Here is a 10,919-nt window from a genome sequence, read left to right as displayed (position 1 = left end):
CAAGTTTTAGAGCAGGAGTGAAGGTTTATCTAAAAAATTAGAGCAGAAATGAAGGGAAGTAAAGCACACTTGGAAGAGAGCTAAGTAGGTTCCTTGAGAGATCAAGCGTGCAATGTGACCTTTGACTTGGGGTTTAATATGTTGGCATGCATCCGTGGTCTTATGTTACTTCTTCCTTGATTCTTCCCTTGGGGTGGGCTGTCCACATGTGCAGTGGACTGTCAACGCTTGGGAGGGCTGCATGTGCAGTGTGTTTACTGGAGTTCTATACATATTCACTTGAGGCATTCTTCCCTTACCAGTCAAGTGTTCCTATAAGAACATATATAGTTAAACTCTGCCATTTTGCCTCTAGTGTGCATGTGTGAGCCCACATGCCCAACTCCTGAAATCTTACTGGGAAGCAGCTGCTTACCAGCTTCAGGTTTTTTTCTATTAGGAGACTGCCTTCCCCTGGTACCAGCTGTTGAAATGGGAAAAGTTCCCTTGTACCCCTCACAGGGCATGCCTTGGGGACATGGCTTGCTTCTTTAGTGCCCTGCTGCTCAAACCTCTAGGGGAGCATACAGACAGGCAGGCTGTGGGGCTCTAACCCCACGGCACTGTCTGAGGTGAATGTTTACATCTCCTGAAACCCCAGTGGGCCTGCGTTACAGTGTGCTCTTAGTTTTGCTGTCTATAGGCAGCTTGTGTTAATCAGCTCAATTAGACCCTCTACCTTGTCACAAGGACAGAGGGCTTTCTGTAGCTTGGTTTCTTGCCTTGGTGCACCTGAAGAATCGGATCACACCTGGACTTGGAGAAGGAGTGCAAGGTTTTATTGAGTAGCTGCCAACAGATGGGGGAAGCCAGAAGGCGATGAAGTGGGAAGGTTTTCCCCTGGAGTAAGACCACTCAGTGGCCCAGGCTCTCCTCTACCTGCCCCAGCTAAACTCTGTGTCATTCTTCCTAACGGCAGCCTGCCAACATGATGTTGCTGGTCCCTGTGCTCCTGTCAACATCCAGCCCCATGTTTGTCTGCCTGCTAGAGTCTTGGGGATTTTATAGGCACAAGATAGGGGGATGGCAGGCCAAGGTGGTTTTGGGAAATGCAACATTTGGCAGGAAAGCAAATATGCCTGTCTTCACCTAGGTCCACAGGCACAGGCCCAAGGGTGGAGGCCTAGCCAGGGACCATGCCCTCCTCTACACAGCACTTCTCTTCCACCCTCCATATAATGAAAGGGACCACACCCTCCCCTTCTCAGCACTTTCCTATCACTGCAACCAATTATTATTTTAGAGAGACAGTTGAAAACCACCTGACCATTGCCTGATGGTTGCTTGACATTGCTAGTGGGGGTGGTGCTCTCCTGCCCTGCTCATGTCTGACTAGTTGCCTACTGTAACAAAAGGACTGGGCCAAAATCTTACTTAAGATACCAGTTCTGGGCCTATTTCAACATGGTCATATAATTGAAGACTCATAGAATACAGCATATTAAGTGGAAAATAAAGCACTTCCAAACCAGTTAGCTACCACAGCCTTATACCACATAGCCACATATCCAAAGATGAATTAACTCTCAATTTTACTACTTAAGAAACTGAATAATTTTACCTTGTGCAGAAACACATGTACTATACATTCCTTATATGAAATATTGTTTGATATCTCCAAAAATCTTATTTCTCAATAGTCATTCTTAAGCCATCTTTTCAGCAATAATTAAATAGCATAACTAATAATTTTTAGATTACTCAGCATATGCTAACAAAATCACATTATAAAAGATAAGTATTTATATTTGATTTCAAAATTACATATGGCTCATTCAAAAGTAGTAGAAACAAAGCTGGGGACATCATGAAAATAGAAAACAAAGTTATAGTAATCAGAACATCATGGTGCTAAAATAGAAACAGTCGCCCTGATTGGAGTGCCATGGCATGAACTTGGCTCACTGTGGCCTCTGCCTCCTGGGTTCCAGTAGTTCTCCTGTCTCGGCCTCCTGAGTAGCTGGGATTACAAGCATGTGTCACCACACCCAGATGGTTTTTGTATTTTTAGTAGCGATGGGGTTTCTCTATGTTGGCCGGGCTGGTCTCGAACTCCTAACCTCGGTTGATCCACCCGCCTTCGCCTCCCAGGGTGCAGGGATTGCAGGTGTGAGCCCCCATGCCCAGCTGAGATCTGATGGTTTTATACGTGTTTGGCAGTTTCTCCTTCACATGCTCACACTCTCTGTGCGGTCACCATGTAAGTCGGACCTGCTTCCCCTTCTGCCATGATTTTAAGTTTCCTGAGGCCTCCCTAGCCATGAGAAACTATGAGTCAATTAAACCTCTTTCCTTTATAAATTACCCAACCTCACATATTTCTTTATATCAGTGTGAAAAAAGACTAATACACTTTCTGATAATCATGCTTGAGGAATTGGGGAATTCAGACTACCTGGGATCAAATCGTGGCCCCACCCATAGCAGTCATGTGGCCTTGGAGAGGTTACTTACCTTCTCCATTTCAACTTCTGTAAAATCTGTAAAACGAGATTGTTTCTGAGGGTTAAATGAGCATAGCACAGTGGGGACACTGTCAGGCACATACTACTTGCCAGATGTTGAGTATTCATCTTTATTGAATAAGGACTGTGGTACTCCACTTTATAGCTTTCGATTTTGTAGGACAAAATCACTTTTAGTGCTTTGTTAGTAAAGGAAAGAAAATCTGAAAGTCCCTGCCATGGAAGGAAGAAACAGAAGGGAGAAAAGAGAGTTGGTAAGTTTCATCGTTTTAGAGCTTAGAGGGACAAGTTAGGTTTCTATTTTATAGAGAAGGAAGTGGAGGCAGGAGGGTCCTAAGGTGTCATTCAAGACACACAGCCATAACTCTTTATTGAGAGCAGAGCCAGGGCCCCAGGGATTGCTGTGGTCAAGTTGCAGACAAAAATGACCACTCATTGGAAGACAGGAGAGGAGTATTTAGTTACAAAAGCAGTCAGCAATTCAGGTCTATCTACATTCAATCAGTTCAACTTGGTTGCTAATGGGACCCACTCTACTGAGGCTTTGTATAGAACTCATAGAGGAAATTGGCTTCAAGTAAACAACTACCCTGTGCTTTTCTTTGAGCATGTTTGATGACGGTTATACTTATTTACGGTTTCCATCGTGCACATCAGCCAGACATGTAATGGAGGTGGCAGTTTAAGTGACTATTCCTCGCCCATTCCATCGACTCCCAGCACTAGCCAGGGGGAACTTCGGATGCATGTTCCTCCCACCGCCAACACATCCACGCCCTTTCGCAAGCAGTCCAAGCCTGGTCCAACCTGTTTACCTCTCAGAAAGGGAGCAGCCCAGACAACGAGAGGAAAGGCCTGGAGAGTCGTGCGGACAGCATCAGGAGCGGCAGAGCCATCCCCATTAAACAGGGCATGCTATTAAAGCTAAGTGGCAAATGGCTGAAGAAATGGAAAAATAAATATGTCACATCGTGTGACAATGACGTGCTGACCTATCATCCGAATTTACACAATTACGTGAAGAATATTCATGGTAAAGAGACTGACCTTCGGAGAACCACTGTGAAAGTCCCAGGGAAGAGGCCACTCCTAGCGACATCCGCCTGCGCGCCCATCTCCAGTTCTAAAACCAATGGCCTAGCCAAGGACTTGAGCAGTTTACACATCTCACCCAATTCAGACACAGGGTTAGATGACTCCGTATGCTCCAGCCCCAGTATCTCCAGCACCACTAGCCCCAAGCTCTACCCGCCCCCTCTTCTCATGCCAACAGAAAGAAGCACTAAAGGAAGAAAAGCACTAACAACTTAAAAGACCATGGCCTGTCCGGCACTGCTAAAGAACAAGAAAACTATCATTGTGTCCCTCACTGGCCAAATGTGGCACTTTGAAGCCACGACATATGAGAAGCGAGATGCCTGGCTTCAAGCCATCTAGAGCCAGATCCTGGCCAGCCTGCAGTCATGCCAGAGCGGCAAGAGCAAGTGCCAGCTGAGGAGCCAGAGTGAGGCCATGGACCTGCAGTCCATTGGAAACGTGCGCGGGAATTCCCACTGTGTGGACTGCGAGATCCAGAATCCTAATTGGGTCAGTTTGAACTTGGGAGTCCTCATGAGCTTCAAGTGCTCAGGAATCCACCGGAATCTTGGCACCCACCTTTCCCAAGTCCAATCTCTGGACCTGGATGACTGGCCAATCTGGCACATCAAGGTGATGTTCTCCATCGGGAACGAGCTAGCCAACAGCGTCTGGGAAGAGAACAACCAGGGGCGGACAAAACCCTCAGACTCCACAAGGGAAGAGAAGGAACGGTGAATTCGTGCCAAGTACGAGCAGAAGCTCTTCCTGGCCCCGCCACCCTGCACGGAACTGTCCCTGGGCCAGCACCTGCTGTGGGCCACCACTGACGAGGACTTGTTGCTACTGGCACATGGCTCCCGGGAGGAGGTGAAAGAGACCTGCGGGGAGGGAGACGGCTGCACTGTGTTGCATCTGGCCTACTGCAAGGGGAATGTGGTTCTGGTGCAGCTCCTGATCTGGTACCGGGTGGATGTCATGGCCCAGATGCTCAAGGGAACACAGCGCTGGCCTACGCCCGGCAGGCCTACAACCAGGAGAGCATGGACATGCTGCTGCAGTACGGCTGCCCCAACGAGTGCTTGTATTATCTGCTTAATTTTATTTGACTGCAGTCTCCTTGGTGCAAAAACAAAATGGGAAAAATAAAATAAGAATAGTATTTCGAGTACATTTCGTAAACTAAGTAAATACACAAAAGGCTGTTTTTTTCCGATCTTAAGAGATATTTTATGTCCTTTTGCCAAGGTGGAGGTGTTAGTCTCAAGCCCTCCTGGGCCACATTGCCCAAGTCACACAGGCTTCTGTATTATGTATTTAGATAAGATGCATGGAAATACATTTGAAAAAAGTTCATAAATATGCACTGATTTTTGTACACATGACACCTCTCTTTTTTTTTTCTGTTTTTTTTTTTTTTTTTTTTTTTTTGAGACAGATACTCGCTGTGTCACCCAGGCTGGAGTGCAGTAGTGCAATCTTGGCTCACTGCAGGCTCTGCCTCCTGGGTTCACCCTGGTCTCCTGCCTCAGCCTCCCAAGTGGCTGGGACTACAGGCACCCACCGCCACGCCTGGTTAATTTTTTGTATTTTTGGTAGAGATGGGGTTTCACCATAGTGACCAGGATGGTCTCCATCTCCTGACCTCATGATCTGCCCGCCTTGGCCTCTCAAAGTGCTGGGATTACAGGCGTGAGTCGCCGTGCCTGGCCCATGGCACTTCTCTTAATTTATAAATTGAACTGGATGTGAAGTAGTAATGTGCAACTAGTTGAGATAAGAGGGCTACAGATCATTGTACATGGAAAACATTCCCAGCAGTATACACTTACATTAATGTGGTCTACAGCTTTTAAAAAGGAACATCTCAGGATAAGATGGTGGTACAATTTGCTTATTAAAATTGAGAAAGAAAAAATAAGACACACTGTAGTATATTAGAGAGGGAAAAGAAGGAATGTGATTTCTCATGATTGAAAACTTGATTTAGATTGCATATGGCTTTTGTTAACCAAGACCAAGCAGCTCTGGCAAGATGGGGTGGTTTTCCGAATGCCAGACTGAGGTGCCTTATGAAAGCAGCTGCTAATGGCTCTAGATGTAGAGAGACACGTGATGCAGGAGGGAAAGCTGGACTGGAAAAGGGAGAGTTTTGTACACAGGCTAAGCTCAATGTGCCTTTGAGAGAGCAGAGTGGCAGCGTCTAGTCATCATTTGGATATATAGAACTAGAGCACAATCAGACGTAGAGCTACAGAATGAAGAGCAATAGCTGCTGTTTAAATACCAAGAAAGTGTGTACAATGAAATTGAACAAGTCAGGCATGGTGGTTTCATGCCTTTGGTCCTAGCGACTTGGGAGGCTGAGGTGGGGGAATTACTTGAGCCCAGCAGTTTGAGTCCAGCCTAGGCCAGATGGTGAAACCCTGTAACTTGAGAAAAGAAAACATAAGGCCAGATACGGTGTCTCATGCCTGTAATCCCAGCACTTTGGGAGGCCAAGTTAAGAGGATTTCTTGAATGTAGCAATTTAAGACCAGACTGGGCAATAAAATGAGACCCATTTCTAAAAAAAAAAAAAAAAAAAAAAGAAAGAGAAAAGAAATTGGCTGGACATGGTGGCATATGCCTCTGGCCCCGGGTACATGGCATGGCAGGCAAAGGCAGGAAGATCACTTGGGCCCAGGAGGTAGAGGCTGCAGTGACCCATATTCATGCCAGTGGACTCCAGCCTGGGCGACAGAGTGAGACCCTGTCTCAAAAACAGAAAAAGTGGATAGAAAATAGGTCAGTAAGGACTATTATCATTTAAGGGACAAGCCCCCAGAGGAGTGGCTACTAGAGTGGGAGGAGGAAAAGCAGAAGAGGATAAGAAAAGGAGAAAGAGTTGAAGATAGGCGAGGCTGTGGCCACAGTGCTGAATGCTGCCAAGCAGCGACTTGATTCATGAACACTCACTGGATGCTGACTCTGTGCTGCTCTTCTAAGTGCTGGGGTAGAGGAGAGGACAGGTGGAACACAGTTCTTGCTTTTATGAGCTTATGTTCTGGGAAGATCAAACCTGAGTATTTTTTCAGGTAGTATGAAATAGCAGGAAGAGGAAGCAGGGTAAAAGGACACAGAGTGATTGCGGGCTATTTTAGATAGAATAAGGAAGAGCCTCTCTAGAGAGCTGACATTTGAACAGTGACCTGACTGAAGGGCTGACGGAAAACAGTGCTGACATTACAGGCAGCAAAATGACTGCCATGACAGAAAGAAACGCATTTCATGTGTGTTTGAGGAAAAAACAGCAAAGTGGCCAGCATGGTCAGAGTGAAGAATGAGCGAAACCTTGAATGAGGATAAAGCAATTCCATCTTGGATGCTTATCTGCCATGTTCTGATTAATCCCAGTTCCAAGAATTCATCTATGATTTCTATTTTATCTCTTAAATTTTATTTTTTATTTTTTGAGACAGAGTCTTGCCCTATCTCCCAGGTTGGACGGCAGTGGCATAATCTTAGCTCACTGAAACCTCCGCCTCCTGTGTTCAAGTGATTCTCCTGCCTCAGCTTCCTGAGTAGCTGGGATTGCAGGCACCTGCCATCATGCCTAGCTAATTTTTGTGTTTTTAGTAGAGATGAGGTTTTACCATGTTGGCCAGGCTGGTCTCGAACTCCTGACTTCAGGTGATCCACCCACCTCAGCCTCCCAAAGTGCTGGAATTATAGGCGTGAGCCACTGTGCTGGCCGTACACATCCCTCCTGAAGCACGCATTACCGTTTCCCTATGCTATATAAGCCCTGAGCTGGGGAGGTAGGGGTAATGGCCCAGGGATCCACCATCTTGTCTTGGTACCATCCCTGACTTGGCTTCTGTTCATAAATGCCTAATAAATGTTTCATTCTGAGAGGGGAAAAAGAAAAGAAAAGAAACAGACATATAGATGAATGGAAAAGAATAGGGAGCCCAGAAATAAACCCATGAATGTGTGGCCAATAGATTTTAACAAAGATCCCAAGACATTCTGTTCATGAAATGATGCTAGGAAGACTGGATATTCACATGGAGAAGAATGAAAGTAGACCCTCATCTCACACCATATACAAAAACCAACTCAAAATGCATTAAAGACTTCAATGTAAAATTAGAATTGTAAAACTACTTTAAGAAAATAGAGGGATAAAGTTATATGACATTGGGTTTGAACAATGATATTTTTGGATATGACACAAAAGCAAAGGCAACAAAAACAAAAGTAGACAAAAGGAAGCACATCAAACTTAAAAACTTCTGCACAACAAGGGAAATAATCAACAGATTGAAGAGATAAATTATGGAAGACAAATTGCATTTGCAAACCATATATCTGATATGGAGTTAATATTCAAAATACATAAGGAACTCAACTCAGTGGTAAGAAAACAAATAACCCAATTAAAAAGTGGTCAAAGAACATGAATAGACATTTTTCAAAAGAAGATATATAAATAGCCAACAAGAATACTAAAAAATGTTCAACACCACTAATCATCAGGACAATTCAAAATAAAACTTCAATGGGGTATCACTTTACATCTGCAAGATAAGTGTTGGTGAGGAGACAGAGACAAGGGAACCCTTACATATTGTTGGGAATATAAGTTAGTACAGCCATTATGAAGACAGTGTGAGGTTCCTCAAGAAATTAAAAATAGAATTACCATATAACCCAGCAATCCCACTATTGGGTATATATGCAAAGGATATGAAATGGATGAATGCATAAAAAATGTGTTATGTTTAAACAATGGAATACAAGTAAGCCTTAAAAAAGAAGGAATTTCTGTCATTTGCAACAACATGGATGAACCTGGAGGATATTATGTTAAACGAAATACACACAGAAAGACAAATAATGCATAATCTCATGAATAATGCATTACCTGGAGTGTAAAAAAGCTGAATTCATAGGAACAGAGAGCAAAATGATGGTTGCCAGAGGCTGAGGGGAAGGGTGGGGATTGGGGACACAAAATTTTAGTCAGATGGGAGGAATAAGACTAAGAGATCTATTATGTGTCATGGTGACTACAGTTAATATCAATATATTTTATCTTTGAAAATTGCTAAGAAAGTAGATTTTAAATGTTCTTACTGCAAAAATAATATGTATTTAAGATAATGCATCTATTCATTAGCTTTAGCCATTCTATAATATATACATATATCAAAACATCATGCTGTACACTATTAATATGTAGAATTTTTACTTGTCAATAAAAAGGAGAGACAAAACGAAGTGTCACAAAAGTAGGCGGTAATCTAAAAACAAAACAGAAGAAATTAACAAGACAATAACAACAACAGCAAAAGTAGAAAATCATTGTCGCATTAAATTAAATATTAGGAGGGGGACAAAACCTATCCTTACTACACTACTCGAAATTGTTGTTGGTCTGCCAGGAAGCTTTTCCTGATAACTTTCTTTACAAAGGAAGCGTTAAATAAGAAATGTAGATTTTAAATATCTTTTAAATGTTGCTTTCAGGTACATCAGAACAAGCTGAATAAAGGAAGATGCCTTATTGATTGACTTCTTTTTACATGCCCATGGTGTGGTAAAATGCGAGGCATATAGGAGACACTTGATGATTGAATGAAATAACGGATTCATGGGAACTAGCAAAGAACCTCAAAAGCAGGGTGATTATTCAGCTGGAATATCTGTTTATAGAGAGACACAAGTGAAACGTCCTCATTCTTACACCATACTTCTAGAATTGGCTTACAAATTATCTCTTAATATTTCTAACCAAAAATTGAAATACGAGTTGTAGAGGCAGTTCAAACCATTTTAATTGAGAATGAAGACAGATCAACCAGAGTCAAATTCTTTTGAGAGGCAAATATAATGAACCAGAAATAGATCAACAAATATTAATTGAATTGAGTGAAAAAGATTTGAAAATTTTCTTATCAATTACATACAAGTTTTAAATGTTTTAGTTTGGGCATGGGGTAAGTTTAAAATTTTCTAACACTAAGAGCTCTTAGAATGACAATTTCCCAATTAAAGTAATTAACACATAATTTTATTTTCATAAATCAAAATGTTTACTCACATAAAAATTTGCCCCAACAGTGTATGGCCATGAAGAAGAATTCACAAAATATATGTTATCTCTGTTCTCCTTAGGTTGATAAATTATAATTTTATAATTATCACAAGTAATGCTTTAACAGCTATAGAGCTTAAAGAAGATTTTCCTCATTAGCTATTCTAGTTTCACATTCCTTTTTTTATTGATATGGGAAGTATAAAGGGAAATTTTGACATATTTAAGAAATGCTGTTGCACAAAATTTCTAAATGAAAAAAGAAGCAGCTTAAAGGCTCACATCATCCTTATTTGCATGCATGAAAAAGATACCAGTATAATATGTCCTCTAAATTTCAGGGTACCTATGGAATTTCCCTGGCCACATATACATTTTCCATGCATCAAGCTACATATCTATTTTCCATGCAAAAACTAAGACTCGGGGTATAGGTGAATAACTCTGAAATTTCTCCCTTCTTGACTTCTTTTGATAGACTGTGGATGGCTAGCTACCTAAAGGTTTAATGCAAACTTGGTTCCTAAACGCCTGTTTTAAAAGACTGATCCTATGGTTTAGCACTTCAATATGTAATGTGGAGAACTTGTGAAGTACTGTCTTAAAACTCCATTGATGAACCCATTTTGTCAGTACTGAGGAAAACAGGCATGAACCATGAATGAAAGAATTGATAAGTTAGGCACTATTAAAATTAAAAAATATATGATTTGAGATATCGTTAAGAAAATAAAAAGACAAATCAAAGACTAAGAATATTTATAAAAGACACATTTGATAAAAGACAGTCATCTGAAATATACAAAGAATTCTTAAAACTCAATGATAGGAAAAGAAACAACCCAAATACAAAATGGACCAAAAACTTTAACACACACCTCACCACAAATAGTTAATAATAATAGTAATACCAGTGGCAAACATGCCATATGTCATATGTCATTAGGGAATTGAAAAGTAAAATAATGATGTGATCCTACTACACTCACAGAGAGTGCCTAAAATCCAAAACAGTGATAACTCCAAAAGGTAGCAACATTTGGGACCACAGGAATTCTCATATTCATTGCTGGTGGGAATGCAAAATGGTATAGGCACTTTGGAAGCCAATTGGCAATTTCTTACAAATTAAACATACTGTTACACAATCCATCAATTGTGCTTGTTGCTATTTATCCAGAGGAAAAGAAAATTTATGTCTATATAAAAAACAACACAACACATATGTTTATAGCAGCTGTATTCATAATTGCTAA

The 10,919-nt window shown here is 41.7% G+C and overlaps 1 pseudogene; it reads left to right on the top strand.

Annotated features, from left to right (window-relative positions):
• The first annotated feature begins 3,123 nt into the window (after positions 1-3,123).
• LOC108517683 (arf-GAP with GTPase, ANK repeat and PH domain-containing protein 1 pseudogene) lies at positions 3,124-4,690 on the top strand (annotated as a pseudogene).
• Positions 4,691-10,919: the final 6,229 nt, after the last annotated feature.

This window comes from Rhinopithecus bieti, unplaced genomic scaffold (assembly GCF_001698545.2).
Source record: "Rhinopithecus bieti isolate Rb0 unplaced genomic scaffold, ASM169854v2 scaffold_41145, whole genome shotgun sequence".
NCBI classification, from domain to species: Eukaryota; Metazoa; Chordata; class Mammalia; order Primates; family Cercopithecidae; genus Rhinopithecus; species Rhinopithecus bieti.
The sequence above is the reverse complement of the archived record's forward strand: the minus strand, read 5'-3'. Positions and strand labels throughout refer to the sequence as shown.